At 45.7% G+C, this 22068-nt stretch overlaps 1 protein-coding gene across 1 annotated transcript in view; it reads left to right on the top strand.

Annotated features, from left to right (window-relative positions):
- The first annotated feature begins 12946 nt into the window (after positions 1 to 12946).
- LOC119383403 (uncharacterized) overlaps positions 12947 to 22068 on the top strand; it is a 102207-nt gene continuing 93085 nt past the window's right edge. Inside the window, exon 1 of the mRNA XM_049412501.1 lies at positions 12947 to 13436. The gene's annotated coding sequence lies outside the window, so the exon portion shown is untranslated. The remainder of the gene's footprint in view (positions 13437 to 22068) is intronic.

Here is a 22068-nt window from a genome sequence, read left to right as displayed (position 1 = left end):
ATTGATCCAGTAGCACGAATCCAGAAGCAAGAATACATAATTACCACATAAAAGTTAACACTGCGTATTACGCGAGTGCAACAATTAAGTGCACAATAAGGTATGGTGCCGTACGTCTCACTTATGGTTTAATGTATGGAAAAGTTAGTAGAGATTCAGTTGCATTAATCAACATGGAGTATTTAAAGAAAAACTTCTTGAAAACTTGATCAAAAATTTCAGTTGACGCGGTTGTGGCACCCTTTACACGAAAGCGTCGTGTTGACCTATACCAACTAGCGCACGTAGTTGGCCTTCGCAATCGTGTGTCCAGCGTGCCTTCCGAAACATTATGATGTTCCGTTTGTGATCCAACCCCCACGGATGGGCAACTATATTAAGTCAAGCAAGCAGACCAAGACAAATACGGTATTAACGCTTCAAGCCCGAAAGCTTCGTCGCTTCTACTCTTGTAGTACAACGTGACAACAAGGACCTCTAGCGCTTCACCCTCTCTGATCGACTCCTGTCCTCTTTCTCGCGGCTCGTGCTATCTACCTCCTGCGGCGCATTCCCGAACCGCTTCAGAATCAACCGTGCCCGAAAGAGCTTGCCGGAACAAAACCCTTCGTACCTCATTTAAATAGGACCGCTTCCATCTACTCCCTTGCTCACGCGCTCGCTGTGCCTTTGTGCCTGCCTTTTTTCGTACCCTTGCGCCGACAACTCGGCGCTCAAACTAGCCTCCTTTTGTTGGCACACTGCCGTGACCCCCCCCCCCCCTTCTTTGCTGCTGAAGCGCGCTTTGCCGAACTGAACGAATGAACGAACTCTGGCGTCAAGGCGCAACTCTGCGTGAACACCCCCCTTTCCTTCGACAAGTTTCCCAACGAACGAGCCGTGGTCCCCACAGCGCCGATTTTCGGCCAGGCGCCTGCATCGGATTCGCGCCACGTCTGTTTGGAAAAGAGCGCCGAGGGGCCCCGCGTCGCACACGTGCGCTCGACTTTCTCGGGCATTCTCCCGCGTCCTCCTAACCGAGCCTCTCCCTGTCTCTTTCACTCCCTCTACAACCTGACATTGCTTCTTTTGAACGTACACGGGTGCGGCTAGCGTTGCCTTTGCCCTCTACGTCTTCCTTTCTACGTTAAAGCAAGCCTCATAGCTTTTAGTCCCGGAAAGTGGACTCTCGCAGCGGCTTGACCTCGGACGAGCCGGCCGAAATCTCTGGCTGCACTCGATAATTCCTTGATTCTTGGTGAATCTGCGTTCACGACGTCGCGAGGAAGCGAGAGATACGAGGGAATAACAAAATGGCAGAGGGATCAATGAGGCGCGCGTCCGGTAGACTACCCTACACCGTGGGGAAGGTAGTAAGAAATGAAAGAGAAGGAAATAGGAGGACGCGTTATGTAAAAACGCGTTACGTAATTCGGCCGATAGATTTCCTGGGGAAGATACAAAAGTCAGTAGCTTTTGACCGTCTTCCTTGTAGAAGTTTACTGTACAACCATTAATCTCCATGCCCAGTAAAGTAAAAAAGTTGGGCGAGTTGGTATTTGGCTGCGTTCGGCGTTGACTAACACTCCTAGGTTTAAGTGCACATATATACACCATAAAAGTGGACGGGGGGATGACCGTCGCCGTAGCTGAGTGGTAGAGCATCGGACGTGTTATTCGAAGGTCGCAGGTTCGGTCCCTGCCGGCGGCAAGTTATCTTTTCGTCCACTTTACTTTCTTCACATCTATATTACAATTATTACAAATAACATCTCCTATACTTTCCTTTGCATTACTGTGCGTTAGTTTTCATTAATATTCACACATCTTGTCATTCAAGAAATGAGGGCGCGATTCGCTTTCAGGAGCTTTAAGAACATGTTTACCACACATATCTAGTTATATAAAAAAATACGCGGCAGACGTTCCCAGAGAATTCGCAGCTCGGTGCGTGCTGCGTTACAGAAGTACGAATACGAGCAACAACAACATGTACGTCAGAAACCCAACCATGAAACGTAAGCCTAATGGGAAGTGATTGTAGTGGAAACGTTGTAGCAGCCAGTTTGGCGTCAAATTTACGCCAAACATAATAAGAGCAGCCTGGCAACCTTCTCCGGCAACCACGTAAAACAGGCTAGACTAGTATAGGGGTGACGTAAACATTTCCAAAAACAACATTTGCGAGTACTCGACGAATCGTTTACCTCGCGATTGCGGGTATCGTTCGTGGGAACAAAATTCCTCCCGCCGTCTTCTGTGCGGTCACACAGCCCATCGCTTGGATTCTTTTTTTTTTTGCCGCTATCGAAAGCAAAGTGCGTTTTGCCCGCTTTTCGTCGGTTGCTGCATCCGAAAGCGAAGCACCCAGGCATTCTGCGATGTCCTGATAGGCTTGTTAACAATCAATCGTAAGAACGATAACGTAATGTTCGTGTAAGCTTTTCTGAAGTTTTAAAAACAATCACCCTCCAAAGAAGCGTGCGTCGGCGGCCGGCAGAAACAAGCGAGGCGAGTGAGCAGGACCGTGTATGGCGCGAAGTGACCACGTGACCACGGAAAACGAATCGCTAGCGCGCAAGCGAGGCGGAGGGAGCGGGGAGCGCGCGGCGGCAAAGAGAAAACGAACGCGGTACTTTTCCCGTTCCAGTGATTTTACGAAGAAGGAGGAAAGAGCGAAGGTTGTGACGTTCCCCTCCTCCTTTTCCTCCCCCCTCACATCATCCTCATTTTCCTTTCCTACCACTTGTTACACTATACTATACATGGCTGTGCTATGTTTCACCCTTTCCCCTTCTCCTTTCTCTACTCTTCATCCTCACTTTCTTTTTCAACGCCTTGATATATTATACTATACGTGGCTATGCTATGATTCCTTTCTCTGTCTCACTCTTTCTGTATTTACTTTTCTCTCTTTATTTCTCTCTTTCTCTTTCTCTCAAGCTCTCTCTATTTCTATCATTTTTTGTGTGTCTTTCGTCCCTTTCTTTCTGTGTATTTCTATATTTTTGTTTCTTTCTCTCGCTTTCTTTTTCTCTCACTCTCTTTCTTTCTCACTCTCTGTACTCGCTCTCTCGCCCATCCGACTTGCATCCCACGCCGGACTAATCGGCGCCTCCTCAGCCTCACTTCCCTTTCCCACCCCCTTGCGATGGTGTTATACAAGGCTATGATATGCTCTGCTAGCGTGCCTGGATAGCCGAGTGGTTACGATGCTCGCCTTCGGACCGTGGATACGCGTGCTCGAATCCCGCCTCGCCAAGAAATTCTTTTCGCCAAGAATTTCTCTCTTTCTCTTTCTTCCTCTCTCTCTTTCCTTCCTTCTTTCTCTTTCTCTCTGTACTCGTTCTCTCGCCCGTCAGAGTTATTGCAACCCACGCCGAACAGATCAGCGCACGTGTTCTGGGAGCGAAGCAGTAGACGAAGAAGAGGACGAGGAGAGCGCGTGCCGCTTCACGATGAGGATAATTTCTGTTCGTCACTAACGGGGATACACCGAGCATGAACAGCTTCGCTGTGAAAATTAACAGCGTTGATAAATGGGCTAGTCGTGCGAATGAACCTTCTGACTTGCTTGAAATGTGCTTGTGGGCTACCATTACGACGCCGAACGACAGATTCTGAAGGAGGCACTTCATTTGCAACACGGCTCGAGCTTGGAGCTGCGGCACATTCTCGGCCCGTGGCAAGACAGAAGTTGTGCGATGCGCAGCACAAAAGCGCTGTTGGCGTTCTTGAAGAACACTCAGCTTCACCAAAGCTTGTGAAGGACTCTTCTTATGTATATATGTGTGTTTGTGACTGTATCTACTATTTGTGTGTATATGGTGTATATGTGATCATTGTATATACCATAATCACCCGACACCTGGAGTAGCAAGCCAGGCGACAAACCAGGCTAACCTCTCCGGGCATTTCATTAAAGAATCTTATCTCTCTCTCTCTCTTGTGGGCTAGTTCGTTGATCATTCCGGCATATAGCAGCGCATACTGGGTGAAATGACGGACACGAAAGCAAAAGGACAACTCAGCGCTTGTGTTTTTGTTTTCGTGTTTGTAGTTTCACCCGGTGTGCGCTGCCATATGCCGGAATGCTGCAACAAACTGCAGTTGCTCAAACGTACGAGTACGTACGTACGTACGCACATACATACATACATACATACATACATACATACATACATACATACATACATACATACATACATACATACATACATACATACATACATACATACATACATACATACATACATACATACATACATACATACATACATACATACATACATACATACATACATACATACATACATACATACATGTTGCGATCACTGTGTCGGGGTGAACTGCCAGACAAATTATTTTGCAGTAACAGTAATAACAATAATATGTGGGGTTTTACGTCCAAAAACCAATATAAGATTACGAGAGACGCCGTAGTGGAAGGCTCCGGAAACTTCGCCCATCTAGTGTTTTTTAACGTGCGCTGACACCGCGCAGTACACAGGCCTCTAGCATTTCGCTTCCATCAAAATGCGACCTCCGTTGCCGGGATCGAACCCGCGACCTTCGGGTCAGCAGCCGCTGCTGCTGCTGAAAAACATTTATTTACAGATGTTATTTACAGGGAGGGTGGGAGCGGTCCTTAAGGGGCCGCCCCGTACAAACACTAGGTGGGCTCCCTCTTACGGGAGCCCATTGGCGATGGCCGCGGCCCGGGCCCGCTCGACCAAGGCCCGTTGGGCCGTCAGGTCAGAGCAGCCGAGCAGGGCTGCCTCCCAGTCCTCCCGCGAAGGGTTGGGTAGTGGGGTAAGGTTTGGAGTTTTTTGGCAAGCCCACACCATGTGGAAAATGTCACAGGAATTTTCCTCACAATGCGGGCACTTCCCCGTGCAAGCGGGGTCAAAGTGTTTTATAATTGCCGGGCACAATAGAGTTTTGGTATAAAGGCGAAGGAGGATTCGCTCCTCCGCCTTCGTGAGGCCTTTACAGGGTTTTGGATAGATATTATGGCCGGATTGATAAAATTGTGTGACCTCCTTAACCTCGTCCCCTACCGATCCGGACCTCGAACCCAATCCCAGCAGCCGAGCACCATAACCGCTGCTCCACCGCGGTGGACTATTTTGCGGTAACAAGTTTGCTTTGTCTACAAACAACTGCGTCTAACAGGCAAAGCACGCTTTACAGGAAGGACATGCTGGCAGAGCTGTTCTTAGTATCCACTTACGACCACAAGCTTAGCAATAAAGTGACACAGTGATAGAGTATACAGTCAGAATGCTCGACGACAGCATAACAAAATTTTTCAAACAAAAATTTCGCAAAGGAACATTACATACATACATACATACATACATACATACATACATACATACATACATACATACATACATACATACACACATACATACATACATACATACATACATACATACATACATACATACATACATACATACATACATACATACATACATACATACATACATACATACATACATACATGTCTAAGGAAAGAGGGAGAAGGCTCCGGGAACAACTTTTTCAGTGTGTAACTGGGCAATTCATCCTAAGTATACTAGTGCTCGACCCACGTAGCGACACCTGAGAACATCAAAGCTTTATGGGCGTGGCGCAATGTGTTTGGGTGTCTGTCGCTTGCGCAATGACGAGGCATTTGAGCAGGTACACGTAAAGTACTACAAAGCTGGCGTGAGAAGAAGAAGATGTTTAATGACGAGAAGGAGGAGAGGTCGGCATGGAGAGCGGTTTTCTAGCCTGCTACTCATCACGGGGGTAAGGCGAAAAGGGACAGAAAGAGAATGAGGGAGATATCAAAGCTGGTGTAGAGTGCTACAAAAGCAAAGCGGGTGCAGTGATGTCGCTTCGAGGTGATGTTCAAGAGGTCAATAAGCGTTCGATCTGTCTTTTCAGCAGAAAGAACAAACAAAGCGCAATAAATGCGAAAGACTAAATGACACAAGAAAATTTGAAAAGACGCAGGCCCGTGAGCCTTGCCAAGAATTCAGTAATAAGACTGTGGAGCCGTGTTCCCCTTAAGGCTTTGCCGCAGTGAGATTAAGGTGGCCTCTATCGACGGCATTCCTCTATTTTTCTGTACATAGAAACATCAAGAAGTTTACCAACTTTCTTCTGAACCCTTACTAGATGGAGCCGAAAAGTTCAGCGGTAAAACCGCAAGCAAAAGATGTTACTATCAATATAGGTTGTGCTAGCATAAGGGGATCTAGAAATGAACGAGTTACTAACACGGTGATTTGCCTACGGAATATCTGCTTTTCGCGGTCACTGTGTAACCCTGCAAACAAGGAAAGACGGTCATGTACTTCTCAGTAACCTTTATGCCAATACATGTTTTAAAGAAAATCATTATAAAGGCAATGCCGTCGCTCTTCTTCAGGCAAAAAAAAAAAGAAATTAGTTCAAGATAAGTTCGCGCTTAAGCACTTGCTATTCAGATTCTAGAATTAATCTTGAACCCTCTAGAGGCACAGAGTGGGCAGTGACCAGCAATTTATATGCAGTCAAAACGCTTGAAACAATTATTCGACCGGATACAGCCACTGATGGATCGCCCAACAATTTAGGTAATCCTCACAGCATCATACGACCTAATCCCGTAGAATCTGCGAATGCATTTAGGAATACGAAATTGATCTTGCTTTTATTTCGTCAAAGGTGACAACTAATCCCCCGCATCCCATTATGTCGCCGAAATGAGGTGATTTCGTTGTGCCACCTGGTCTCGTTTAAGCACACTAAGCCAGCAAGGTTGTCTTAATATTATTTTTTTTATCTGTGCGCACTGCAAGCATGGGCATGTGACAAGAAACTACAGGTGGAGATTTTGCGGTTTTTCTCAGCAATTTCGTGAAGACATAATTAACAGTCCTTCACGCGGCTCGATTATAGTATATCACGTCTGTTGCATGCACCGACGGCTTGATATAAGTTGTTTTTCTTATAGAAAAGTTTAATGCGTTTCGTTGTTTCCCGCCCTAAAGCCACATAAGCTATGAGAGACGCGATAGTGGAAGCTCTGGATCAGTTTTGATTACTCGGGTTTATTTCACTTGCCCGCATGGCTCGGCCGAGTACTTTTCTTTCGCATTCCGTCTCCGTTGGAAGTGTTGTAGCAGCGCTGACGAGTCGAAGGCGCGCTCAGCAGCCAAAAAGCATGACAACATACACGTGTATTTACTGACGGTTTACATTATGCCGAATAAATTTCACACAGAGCAGAAGCATCATAGTTGGCTGCGCCTTGTATGATATAATTCGCAATCGCGTGTGTTGGAACAGCGTTATTAGATGCCGCTGCAGCTCACACAGCGACATGGTGGTATCCTCCTCCGACATGCTAACAATAAGATTACTACAGCGAAATTACCTATCCCAGAGCTAGAACTACATTTTTACGCATTTTTACTTTTACATATGGGGCTAGCGCTGCGAAGAGTGAGCGCGAACAGCCATAGCTGAGAACATGAGACGTAGATGTGACGGCGCAGTCGTTGTTCGAAAGATTCGGAGACATCGACAACGTTCGGCCCACAGTTTTTCAAAATGTTTCTTTAGCTCGCCGTAACACTGATCTCAACAATCACACCGTGCGTTTGCCGTCCGATCACGTCATAATCGTGCATCATTACCCGTACATCAACGCACGTGACACTCACGTATTGTTTCGACAAACTATTACGCATACGTCACTACGTGCATGTTTGTTGTGGTAATGCTTAGAGAAGAGCTTCATTGAACTGCGAGGCATGACCAGTGGCCCTTGAGGCACACGCACGATTGCATATGTTTTTCAGAGTTGACTATCTTCGTGATAGGAAACTCTAAAAACCCACAAAGAAAGATCAGGTGGGGTATACACATAGAAAAGAAAGGTTATCTAACTATCGCAGTTGAGGTGCGAGCTTATGTACTTTCAGCAATCAGCAATTGATAACTGGATCTTCTAGACGCTCTGCTGCATCCCAGTTCCAGTGTTCTGTAACTTGGGTGGTCTTCGTTAGTAGCGATAGCAGTGTGTGTATTTAAAAAAGCTTTTCTCAGAGCTCAAGCTCAAGCATATAAAGGTCAAGCGCAAGAATATAAATGGCGCTAGAGAGAAGGGGTCTATTGAGGAAGGGAGTAGCGTTGCATGGATACTCTGTGCTTGCCCAATATACGTTAAGCGTCGCTCGACCTCCTTCCCCGCTCAACCCACTTCTGAGACTTGGCGTTCTACATGAACGCACGTACAAGGGAACCCTTGCGTAGGGTAACAAAGCAGCAACTGTTCAATAGTGCTGCCGTGCTGTCTGCGTATGCGATAGCGTTAGCGCAGAGTCTAGACAGATATTGTTCCCCGATGATACGATAACGCTTAAGGAGGCCCCACGCCTCTCACTCGCCAAATTAGGCGGTATATAATTCCAAGACACGTTGAATCAAATCCCAGAAGATCGAAAGAGATTCACCGGCGGAGATATTGCCGGGCCCGACAATCAGGTTTACCCAACCTTCGTACGTAACACCTCACTCAACCAATTAACCCAGCCGCGAACAGTTCTTGCGTGCATTTTACGCAGTACTAAAGCTATCTAATACTGTAAGGGATGAGCACAATATTACGTGCTGGCAAGGAAAATGCTAATCTTCGAAAGGCTGCGGTCAGGGACCGCTGTGAATGCCTGTCGCAGTCACAATAAACCACTTGGGAGACAGAGGCAATGCAAAAGCCTCTCGATTTGTTTTATTCTTTCCTTATTGCGAGGAGCAGGTGCGGTAATGAAAATACGCTTTGCGCAATACCTGTAACTTCAGTCACTCGCTCCGAAAGCGCACGTCGTTAAGGCTGTCATATCTGTTCGCGGGATTCTGCGCTTACGTAACCAGCACGAGATGGGAAAAAATGTGAAAGCGCACGCGTTATATAACCTCGCAATTCTTTTTCAGTTTCAGGCTCAATCGCGTCTTGTTACTACACGTGGCACTCCTAAAAATATTACTGAAGTTGAACTGCGCTTTCACAGAACTGTCGAGGATTCGAAATGCTGACAGGTTTCTTGACATACACTACGTTAAAAAAGACACTAATCTGGACATGCATCACTTCCTGTTTATTCCGACACGGTCGCCTCGTAACCTCACAGTTGAAGGAAATCTAATTTTTTTTTCCTTTTCCTACATCACTGACGCTGACTATTTCCCTCAGAGAGGACACAGTGAGCTGCGTGACATTCACTTTTGAGCAATTTTATTTCTGTCTTGCATTTCCCAACTAAGTGACAATATATTGAAGAGTAAAGCCTGTGTAGATTTTCTGACACTTCCCGCATTGATTGCTTTCTGGCATCAGTTTCTTTATTCAATTTATGGAAGATGGGCTATCTTGCGTCATGGAGTGTAGATTCTACTTAACGCGCCGGTTATATCACTGCAGCAAAGAGCCCCTTTGGACCAAGATTTGTTTATTTATTTTATTTATTCGTTTACACATACTGGAGCCCTTCATGGGCTACGGCAGGAGTGGCGATAATATCACAAGCGCACATAATTTCTGTCGCAATTTGTGACTCAGTCTTTACGCGGAGAACTTTGAGATTTTGCTGCGCATTACAAGGACTATTGGCGCAATCACGAATTACCTCATTATTGTAAGTGTGCACGTTTCGTCAAAAGTTTTCAAGTCACTTCCCGTTTGATCGGACCTCCCGTTGGATCGCACGTTGCGTACATAAAGAAGTTTCACTATACCGAACAATGAAGCTGCCGAAATTTTGAACACGTGCAGACGTTTCAATCCCTGTCATTTCGCCATATCGCTTCGAGGCTTTTGCTCCTATTTAAAGCAGGAACCAGCTCCCCCAGCACAAATAGGAGAAAGAGGAAGCGATATTTCGAATATTGAAAGCATCATAGATTTGCCTGACTGATGGCCTGGTAGGCTATTCTAAGTAGTGAGTGACGCACAAAATGTGCTTAATAGTGATCATTCAAACTCACAACGGCCCGCGCACTGATGCACACGTAGATCGCAAATTGATTGCGATGCCTAATGAAAATTTCTCCATCAACCATTACCACAATTCTCCATTATGAAGCAACGTTTTCCGTCCTAATAGTGGATTATGACATTGTGCAGTGAAAGTGGGTGGTGGTGTGTGTCTCATTGAATGCGCAATTACTTTGGATTAAACCGTCACCCCCCCCCACCCCCGTTCCACAAGCAAATGAAAAAAATTATGCGTCTGCGCGCAATCGAGTACCCTGAGCGGCGATCGAAATAGAGCAGCAGCTCACAGCAACAGCTGCATACGGTAAGCGTCTTCTCTGGGCCGGAGGAGACGCCTACCTTGTGCATCTGCTGACGTGATTACTGCTCTCTTTCAGTTCCGGCTCAGGGTAGTCAGCAGGACGCAAAGGCAAATGTTTCTCACTTGCTCGGAGGGGGACGCATCATCACCTACCCTGAATCCGCCATGTCCACTACTGCATCCATCATTATAGTGGAACACATTTCATCATTTTGGTGGATTATCGTAACGGATGATGCAAAATTTTTCAGTAGGGCATGTCTAATCAAGACGGTATTCCCATCGGCAGCTGGTATAATTTCGCAACTGGTTAACTAGGAGCTGCTCACAGCGACAAAGGTTCACACTGAAAATCTTCACTAAAGTGTGTTATAGAGAAGGGTACAATCGCAACGACACAAGAATAATGCGAAAGGGAAAAATGTGAGATATATAAATTGTGAATTCTGATTCGTAGATCACATTTCTGTAATCACTGAAATAACAACGCATCATACGTCACATATGCATGTGGCAGAGCTAGTGCTAACGCGTTCCAAAAATTTAGGTGCAACGTTTACTATGCCAGATATGGAAAGAGGGTTCTGAGCGACGCCTTAGTAGAATGCTCTGGATTACATTTTGCCCACTTGGCTCGAAATAACGTGAAACTAAATCCAAGCACACAATGTGTGCCCTACTAATTCTTCTTATCAAGTAACACACACTTAAATATTTCAGTTGACATCCTAATTCTGCCGTTAGGTTTATGATCGTGCGTGGCCTATACAACTTCAGGTAGGAGCTACAATGATACAAAATAGAGGGAGTGATGAGGTAAGCTGATCATACCGGAGCCTGTCCGGTCACGAGGAATGGCCGTCAAGTGGAACGGCAATGGTGAATTACTCGCAAGTTCCTTTCTCTTTTGTTAATTCGTTTTTACTGCACTAAACAGTTGCGTCATTAGTGCCACCGACAGAGGCGGTACGTTGTTTTCTTGTACAATATTTGTGTTCAACCATTTATGATACTGCTCTGAAGTTGTATCGCTTATTGGGAGGTCTAGATGGCGAAAAGTCCCGGCCTTTCAACGGGAATTCCTCCGCGACTCTCTGTCGCCTGGGCTGCTAACTTGTTTCTTCAATCCCGTCATAGACACTACGCCAAAATCATAACCCGCTTTGTCGTTTACAGCTAGGAATCGCCTTTTCAAAAATTCTTTTTACTTTCCTATTGGAATGGCTGGAGACAATGCTCTTTATGATTGTGACCATGAAGGGAACAGTGTGTCTATGTCTTGCGCGACTGTCTTTTACGCATTAAATTATGATATATTCCCAAGCGACTGCGCTAGTCGTCATTAATGCCCCACCATTGTTAGAAGAAATTACACCTATATTGAAATTCCGACTTCATAAGGCACCGCAACATGTGACTGCGAAGGCGCTGTCATGATTTTCACGGGCAAGAAGCCTGCACATATAGCACAACTTACCTGAGCACTGAGAACTGCCGAGTGTAAGTCAATGCTTTCACCAACTGAGATGACACGCACGTGCTCTTTTTTTTTCGGTTTTCCATTTCCTTCTCATCTTGCTACTTTTTTTTTGCTAAAATTATCTTTCCTGTCCGCCTTTTCTTTTTATGTGTTGAGCCCGTACCAGTTTTTCTGTGCCGTACTAATTTGTGGCTGATCGGCTCGGTAATCGGGCACGCCCAACAAAGTCCAAAAAGCCGGACTTTCCATGACCGAAAAATTTTGTCTGAAAAGAACAGTTTACTCTCATTAGACCACTATCGTTCACTCGAACATAATTTTAAAGTCGTCATAGACAAAGAGACAGTTACGAGTTCCTTAATTCAATGATGCAAGATAAAGCGCGGTTGTAGCCGGCTGACTCAAGACGTCCTCTTCATCGCCTCTCTGCTACACGCATTAAAAAAAATGGTCACCTACATCACTGATTTTAAAAGTATCTTAGAACGTCTCCCCACTCCACGGTAGAGTGGTTCCGGTGACAGAATAATGTGGGACGTCCAAAATTACAGCCTTCGAATGCGAAGGCCAACGCGTGGTCGAAGAGGATGGAGGTAAACTACGGCGTTCCTCTCGAACCTCCGTAAAGTATCCCTACATAGGCACGATGATAACGGTCGTTGCGATATCGAGGCGTAGGAAAGGGGGCGGTCGCTCGAGGGCTGAAGTAAGGTCGCCGTGATTAACCCTGGGACAAGCGCGCGAAAGCAACAGCAAAGAGAAAGGCAACCTATCCGCCAACAAAGTACCAACTAGCAAATAGAAGCACAAGCGGGGAAACAGGAACGATCGGGCAACCCTTCAAGGGAGCCGTCCCCCTTATAACCACGCGCGTACGCTGATTGGTCCGCGAGGGAAGTGACGTCGCCAAGAAGGCCCGCTCGCGCGCGCGCGCCCGCGCACGCACGCACGCACGCACGCACGCACACACACACAAAAAAAATCTCGCGACGGGGCGAAGCGAGGATCCCGGAGCAGAAAGAGACAGGAAGGAGAGAAAATTCAAGCGGCGACGCGGGTTTCCAATATGGCGTCGGGCCCACTTCCGGCAAAACGCCCACGCGCCCAGAGCGCGCGCGCGTCAGCCGTACCGGGGGGTACAAAAGCGACCGCCGCGAGAGGCTCCGATCCCGACTCCGGAGTCAGGACCTCCCCAAACTCGTGCGCGGGACGCTTTCGAAGAGAGTGGAAGGCGCGAACTCTGAGAGCAAAGCCGAGTGTGCGAACCCAATAGAGAGGCCGCTCTTGAGAGCATCTTCGAGCGAATAAGAAAGCGAGTAGCTATAGGAAGCGAAAAAAAAAGGAATACAACAAAATCTACGGGAGCAGGATATCAGTTCTGAGTTCCGACTTCGTCGCGTAGTTGTCATTTGCCGCTCGTTGAGTAGCTCAACCGGGCAATATAAGCGTTAGCGATTGTCCTTTTTTTAGATCGGCAACAGCTGTGACCGAAAGCCGGCCTCTGACTCCACTTGTGGAATTAGTGAAGGAAACAAAAAAAAAGTCAGGAACGAAACGACCGTTGCAGCGAATTCGCCTTGAGACATCCCACTCCTGAGTGTGCCCCTTCGTCCGCTGTTGGAGAAAGACCTGCCTAAAGAGTGAGTTCCTCTATTGGTCTGACTTCCTAACGCAACCTTAATTCAATAATTCACTTCACTGCATGCTGAAGGTTCTTGTACGCTTCCATCCTAAGGAGCCAACTTACCAAGCTTGATTTACAGTTCTTTTCACAACGCAAAACAATCTTGCGAAACCGGGCGCACATAACGTGACGCTTAGGTGTAACGCATTGAGTTTGTAATGCTAATGTCCCTCGTGGGATATTTAGAAGGAACGAGACTTGACAATTAGATTTTGAATAGCAAGAATCGAAAGAATTGACGTACCTGAAACCTCAGTGTTGGTAACTGATTAACACGGATGTAGTTATTTGCTACATTGATTCTCGGGCAAGTCAAGCGTGATGGTCAATAGTGAGAGAGGGCAAGTGTCCCTTGCTCGTGTTTTAATGGGCCAAACGAGGATAATTACGCCTGGGAAATCACACCACGTAATGAATAACCTAATCATGCTTGAGATCCGCAAGTCTGTCAAATTTCGGTTTTGTCAACTCTGGCTGGCGAAACTTGCGCAGTCGTGCGTCTGTAATAGCAGACACACGTTAAAGATGCCTTACAGTAACATTTCACGCTCCGGGAGTACATCAACTTCATGCACACTACAATAAAATTTTATTTACTCTGAAGATGACGCAAATCGTTGCTTATAGCAGCACCCACGGCCTCTCACCCTTTATGTATAATGTATTACGGTTTCCAAAATTTGAAGAAAAACAAACTCTTCAATCTAAGTGCACCAGAACCTCTTTATTCATATTTTAACGTCATTTTTTACGCGCCCGTCCATATCACAACTTGAAGCTTAATGGCTGCCTTCAACAACTACTGTGTTTTTTAAAAGAACAAAGAAACGTCGCTTTTCTACCTCAGTTGTTAACTCAACCACCTCCAATATTTTTTCGTTGAAAAATGATAAACGTAACTGCTTAATCTTTGTTAGGCTTCTTTCAAAGCTGCCGACTGCGTTTAAGTACCCACTTGTTTAAAAAAGAAAGTAGTAGAGCGAGTTAGAGAACGCGTTTAAGAGGCGTTGTTTGTGATTGTTATATCAGCCAAAGGGATTCATGACATAGTGTTCCGGCTTATATGAGCTAAAACCCTTTGTTTAAAGACGTTGAGCCTGCTCTAGAGCTTATCAGTCGATAAATGTCTACTAGAACATTTGATGGACACTTGTTCTGCGTTTTACGTTTCTGCAAAACGAACTTACACCCAGGAACTGCGGGGGTCTCCGAAAGGCAATGAAAACGTGGATTGCGCCATTAGAGCCACGGCCTTAAAGTACACAATCGTTTGTGGACGTGCACGCTTCCGAGCACGAAAACGCCGAGGCACCGAGTTCCGCTTGGTTCAGGTGCTCTGAGAACTCGTTGCAACCTATCAAACTTCACGTGAACGAAATACAAGGCGCGTGCGAAGATACTACGCACCCGGGATAGAAGTAGCATGTGCGCCGAACAGGATTTGGGAAAACAAAAACGCTCGCAACTGCGATCCTGCTGTTGCTGTTGCTGTTGCAGCGTTCACAGCCAGCTGTCGCTGACAACACAATTTCTTTTAAATGCAAGACAGTGATCTAGAAATGCAAGGCTGTTCCATTCTACATTTTTCGGTCAGGAGGTGTGAAAGGCGAGTGCTTTTTTCTTTCTTTTTTTTTTGGAAAAGAAACGACTTTGCAAACGCTCCGGTATAGCATTACGTTAGGATTACGCTTGCAACAAAATCGAGCAAAAAAAAAAGGAAAAGAAGGGAACTGAGAAAGATATGGCGCATTTTGTTAAGATATGAAGCACTCGCATTTTCTTTTGCGCTTCGCCATTTTACGATTTCTCGCGCCTTACAAGAGGAGAGGCACAGCGCGGCAGCCGCTGCAGTTAACAACGTCGTGACACTGAAAAGCAGCGATCTGTCTAGGTGCAGCTGTCATGTGAATTGCGAGCTACTACGATGCGTAACATCACGAAACCTAGCACTGGAACGCATAAAAAAAAATCCTATTTTTAGAATTTTCCCCGCCACCTTCTCCTCCGAGCTCTAATCCGTTTCCTGTAATGTAAGCTCGAATGCGCACGCAAATCTCCAAGCAACAAACGAATTTCACTTAACGTTCAAGTAAATCCTTACTACAGTTTCTCTCACGCAAGCAGCGGCGTTTCCCAGTACGCGAAGAGACAGAGACAAGGAAAGGTTCCTGGTTAACCAAGAGAAAGGCTTCTGGTTTACTACCCTAAACTAAGGGGATGGGGGAGAGTAGTAAAAAGAGGCAAAGGACAGCGAAGAAAGGTAGAGATGATGAAGACGTGGTATGACATTGCATAGGTGATTGGAAATTTTGCGAAAGTTGGTAGGGTTGAAAAGCCGATTGCTTGCATTCTCATTCGTAACATTTGCTAAGAGGTTTATTGGCAAAGAATGCGGAAGAACGGACAGCGGTCAGCAGCGTTCGGCCGAGCGCCGCAACCACGAGCTCACGCCGATGGCGATGTCGCAGGTGCTCAGAGCAATACGAGTGATTCCATTCCTGTTGCTTTTTCAAGAGGGCAGGTAAGACCTTGTGAAGTCATCGATAGCGGCAGCGAGAAAACGCGGAATATTGCTCTCCTTAAAATATAAACGCCGCAATTTTAAAACCCTGGCTATAACATGTGCATCGTGTCAATACTATATCAAGAAACAACAAAGTTATATAGAGTTAAGTACTTCCTGGGACATCGTCTATTCTTCTTGGGAGGCACTACGTGGTGAACTGGATCGATTGCTCCATATTTGCTTGAATTTATCTACTCTTATTTGGTCCCTCCTACAAACTCGCGTTCATTCGCCGGCACAAGGGGAAGCGCTTCTCCATCTCACCCGGAGCGCTCAAATGGCGAAGAACCATTCGAGCCTTCACTGATTGCCCTTTCAATTTGCAGAGAGTGATGTGCTGCTTCTCTCCTTAAGAACCTTCCAGAACAGGCCAAGGGCACTTTCAAAATTAAAGTTTCTCCAACACGCTGACAAGGTTTTCAGCATTTCTTTTCACTGGTGTTCCTTTTTCCTCAAGGGGTCTTCTCTGTTACGTAAAATGAAACTGCTGTCGCTTCCAGAAAGTCCTTATAGGAAATGCGATGTATAGAAGTTTTCTGCAGCAAGGTGACTTGAATGCTTTGTCAAGGTTTCTGGACATCACTGCAGTTTCCATGCTCTAATGACTTCCACGTATCAAGTTCTTTGTCAGTCAATGAGCCTGAGCTATTATCAGCCGGTACAAAGTGAAGTTAGATGTGCAACAGGACGGGTGTGTTTCCACATCTATGTCTATGCTTGTCCGATTTATTTGCTACCGAATTGTTGCGCTTATTTCATCAGTTTCGCTGTTCACATAACTATGAATTGCTGTAGTTGTATGAGCATAAATTTCTCAAATAACCGTTTCCCACACAACCGTTTCTCGTAAAGAGAAACAAATTCAGGCCGCTGTTACTTTGCTTGGTCATCCTCGAATCATTCTTTTGTGTCTACGTTTGTGTTTATGATTGTACGTACTATTTGTGTGTGTATGTGATCACTGTATATATCATAGTCGTCACCCGCCACCTTGATTAGCAAGACAGGCGGCAAACCAGGCTAAAGTCTTTGGGAATTTCGCTAAAGATTATTACCTCTCTCTTGAAGGTATGAGATCTTCAAATTCAATGACCTAATCGCCATCAGATCAAATTTCCCGGCGTCTCGCTAACTTATTACATGTGGTGAAATCTGCAAGTCCGCCGCCGTCCTCTGCAAGCCACCTTTTCATCACCGTCATCATTTATTTTATCTACGGGTCTTTTACACGGCAATACACAAGGGGATTGGGGCAAAAAAGTAATGCAAAGGACAATTCATAGGACGAACGCAATATTTAACAGGAAGGCGGGAAACAGGGACACAGAAGGCAGGGAGCTTAACCAGAAAAGCGTCCGGTTGGCTAGCCTACCCTGGGGGATTGGGAAAGGGGAATATAAAGACGAAGAAAAGAGAGAGCGGGGGAAGCAAAAATTGAGGATCTATTCAACTCTGCGAAGGCAGACGATCAGCGAAGCTGTCACACAACCGCTTCGCTGATACATAGGTGACACCGAATAAGCACGTTTGCCGATAACACACCCCGCAATTAAATCCGAAATCTCTGTCCAGAAAGCCTCTATTGAATTTAGCGTATGCTCCTTTAAAGCTTTTCATTTGAGCGCCGCGCGTCTTTTTGCCGCGACATGCGTCGTCTCGTCTGGCTTGCCGCATGCGCTTGGCGTTTCCTGCACGATCTTGAGGAGCCGTTTGAGCGGCATACGTCTCTTTTTTTTGCCGCATTCTCTGTTTCGCGAGACGCGTCGTTTTGTCTAGCTTGCTACATGCGCATGCAGTGGGGAGTAGTGCGGTTTGCCCAATTTGTGAGGCACATGCGTTGGTGTTTGCCGTCCATGTGTTCCTTTCTAAATTTTTAGTGAACCAGTGGTGAGTAGTGGGGTTCGTCCAATTTTTGTGGCACGTAGCTGCGGTGGTGGTTTTTGTACGTACACAGACACTGCCTACCCATATACAGCTGCACTGTACACAAAGGGCATTGGCTTCGCTGACGCACGCGGGACTGCACCACACGTCATATACGTTCGCATGAGCCTGTCGTCCTCGAGAAGCCCGAGAGTGCCTTCACTGCCTTGTGGGCCGACGAAACATCGGGACGGTGCTCTAGCAGCACCCGCAAGGAAAGTGGTCGAACGTTCAGTCGTCGCACCGCGTTATAATGTGTTGTACTTGCTAGACAAATCCATGAAGATGGTCGATGTTTTCTTCAGTGCCGCAAACATCGCATGCCGCACTGTCGGCCATTCCGTTTAGCAATGCAAATGCTTATATTTAGTGTTAAGCGCAGAAATGTTATGGCGCGACAGGACACAAAGGAACGCACACACAAGCGCTATATGTCGCACCATCAAGGCCAGAAATCTACCGTTGTAAATGTCTTCGTAAAGGCAACTCCCAAGCAAAGCCGACAGAGAAGCGAAGTTCCCGTCGACGAAGGCCGTGTGGAGGTCGTGTGAAGCGTCTGTCCTTGAAAGCGGAATATGCGTCCAGTTCTGGCGGTACGTTGGTTGTAGCATCACGGGGAGTAACACTACGGTTTAAGACATCACATGTGACGATGTCTAAGGAGGTAAAACTCACTACTCTGCGCAGTGAGCTAGAATTCATTAGTTCTGAGAGACCGAGTAAATGGGCCGTGTTTTCCGACTCAAGACCGGATTTACAGCACGTGCAGTCAGCTCTCCGACGCGGATGCCACGAACAGTTGACGTACGAAATCGTCACACTTCACCACCACGTCACACAAGAAGGCTACGAGGTTAAACTTAAGTGGTCACCTGGTTCTCATTGTCGACGATTTCGCAGATAACGCTGCTCGTGAACCACAACAACGAAGGCACAGCGTTCCAGTATTTGACAAAACTGCCGAACAAATTAATAAGGAACAAGACGATATAGGAGGAGGAAGGAAAGGCAGGGAGGCCAACCAGACGCAGATGCTGTAAATGATAGCAGGGGTAGTAATAACATTTATAGAAAATATTAAGGACTAGGATGCTGACAAGAATAAAATTAACGTACAGTCACATACGTATCGACACTATTACACGCAATGAGAAGCGTTTCGCGTACAGTGAGGAAGAAAAATGCATGTTCTTTTAATCCGACATGCATACATATCAGTAAAAAAAATAGTGATAGAGCGTACACGATTTTATTCAAAAATTAGTTGCTATAAGGACCAAACAAAAACAGGTGACAAAGGCCCTTCAAATTTAGCCGCGTCACGCTCGACAACAACAGCTTCTGGAAGACGGCAGCAATCTTCAATAGCTGGCGGGAAGAATATTTTCTTGAATGCAATTGTTGTGCCATGAAGGCGTTGGACGCTTTTGAAGTCAAACGAACGGTATACCAGATGGCGCAAAGAATAGAATACCATGCAGATAGCGTGAGGAAATATAGCGTGTGGAACCGACTGATGCGTCCTACTTTTCGTCTAACAGCCAAAGAGGTTAGTTCAAGCGAAAAATTAATGTGAGTGATGCTTATATTTGTATCGTATTTAGATGACACGAACAGGGCCGCCCGAGTTTGTACCGACTCGAGAGAGCTAATTAGGTTCGTGCTTTCCATTGTGAGCCAAACTAGCTCTAATTTTCAGTAACGTAAGCATCACAGACGCCGCCTTATAAGCACAAGAATGCTAGTTTTCGTGGTGCCTGATAATGCATCGTCATTTCAGAAGAACGGCAAGAAAACACGAAGAGAATGAGAAAAAAAACGCTTATTGTGTCTAACTTCCTGTTTCTCGGGTCTCTCTACTGCGAAATTATAGCCAATTATGAAACACATCGTGGTACCTCTCTTTTTTTTCTACAGCGTCGTCCGCCCCACGCTACTGCACATTTTCAAGCCATGTCGAGTCAGTGGGCCACTTCACATATCGAAAACAATCCGAAGGAACTTTTCCGCCGTTTTTCGATTAACGATACGAGACTCGATAATCTACGTATCCCCATTTAAGATTTAGGACGTAATGCGGATTGTTTTGTCAACGAGGAGATCGAGAAGTGAGCGAGATCAAGCCGCAGCGCATTAATCTTTACGCGCGGCTGCAAAGCCACCTGTAGCTGCGCTTCACTTCTGCTTCGGCATCGAGCAAGTTCATCTTTTACAAGTACACCGCGCGCGTCTTCCTACCGGAACACGCCGCGGAACAGAGTTTGTTCCTAAATTATGACTCAGTTCGCAGAACGAAAACCGACAGAGAGCCAATGCCGCCACTTTTAACGGCCTGTTTCCCCGCTAAACTTCATCCTCTCTCTGTGCATCTGGACGAAACTTTTGACAACCTTCGGCTTCTTGTTTTCCTTTCCTGTGGCCAATCGATCGCCAGGTTTGCACACCGGCAAGCCCCCCACTGGCGATGACAGCGGCATTATTAAAGAACAAGCGTTCCCACGTCATTTGGCAAATGCTAAATGATGCAGGGATTGTTACCCGCAGCTTGTACACTGGTGGGCTTGTTCCACAGGGCTTGCGCACAAACTCCTCAAGAGAAGCGCCTGTAATTGACGTTCCGCGAGAGATTGAAGGGCGCGTCGAGGCAATTGAGACGTCCTTATTATAAGTCGCAGAGCCAATCCGCGGACCAATGGTGTTTGCTTTGGTTCGGCGCGAAAAGATGGCAAGATCGCGCGTGGCGAGACCCTTATTGGTGTGTGTGGCCCCGGAGTAAAAAAAAAAGATAACACATCTATGGGTTCGCACGTACATCATGAATGCACCTAGAGATGGGAAAGGAAGACATAAGACTCTATTCTTTTCAATACGTAATTGTTGTTCGCCGTGTGTAATGTTTTTCAAAACAATATCTCAATTTATATTCTACAAGCGAACACCTAAAAATATCAACTTCTGCCGGTTTTGATTCTTCTGAAGGAGGAAAACGCCGCCTGAAAGCGTTGACGCAGTTTACAATTGAATCCCTAATTCAAGACTATAATTTTCGATGGAAACACTTCGAAGTAGACTTTAGCTAGGTTGTATGTATTCAGTAGCACGTCGTCAGAGTCACAACAACCAGGGTGTCAGACACGTGGTGGGTGAATTTCTTTCGGATGTAGCACTTTTAGAAATGGCGAATTGTTACGATTAAATCTCTGAAGATCCTTTTTCTTAGCTAACGTATACCCCGTAATCCAAACAATAATAGATAATAGTAGTATGTGGTAGTAGTAAGTAAGAGTGCTACAGTATGTAACAATAATAAATAAATAAATAAATAAATAAATAAATAAATAATAAATAAATAAATAAATAAATAAATAAATAAATAAATAAATAAATCTATCTATCTATCTATCTATCTATCTATCTATCTATCTATCTATCTATCTATCTATCTATCTATCTATCTATCTATCTATCTATCTATCTATCTATCTATCTATCTATCTATCTATCTATCTATCTATCTATCTATCTATCTATCTATCTATCGTTTATACTTTTCGATTGGCGACAAATGACAAAGCAGTAGCCCGAAATAAGACACAGGCAGAAGAGGCGAGACATCCCTAAAGACATCCAAAGCTGGGCAATGGTGTACGCTACAGATATGTCATTCGCAAATCCCAAAGCCCAGGGGACAACAGGTACCAGAACTAGACCGCAGCCCGAATATTTCTCCAGAGTGGTTGCAGGGGTGGAAACCGACGTACGCAGGGAACGGCTGCACGTGCTTCTTCGGAGAATGAATTTCTGGATTAGTTAACACTTTAGAAATTAATGTGTCCCATCGGTATCGACTTCAAGGTGACGTAATGGAAGCGAGAGTTTGAAGTATGTAGAATCGATCACGAAAAATATCGAACGTGCGTGGATGGAGTAGACGCAAATAGTGGAATGGTGTAGTTGTCAATAATAAACACAGGGAAGGACTTGCCGCCGCAATTGCATAGGCCTACACATATCTTTTGCCCATGTCTAATATTCCGAAAAACTTTCTTTGTAGCGCTTTTAAAGTGAAGTGCGTCGGCAGCGAATCAAGACTAACGAG

This window comes from Rhipicephalus sanguineus, chromosome 2 (assembly GCF_013339695.2).
Source record: "Rhipicephalus sanguineus isolate Rsan-2018 chromosome 2, BIME_Rsan_1.4, whole genome shotgun sequence".
NCBI lineage: Eukaryota > Metazoa > Arthropoda > Arachnida > Ixodida > Ixodidae > Rhipicephalus > Rhipicephalus sanguineus.
The sequence above is the reverse complement of the archived record's forward strand: the minus strand, read 5'-3'. Positions and strand labels throughout refer to the sequence as shown.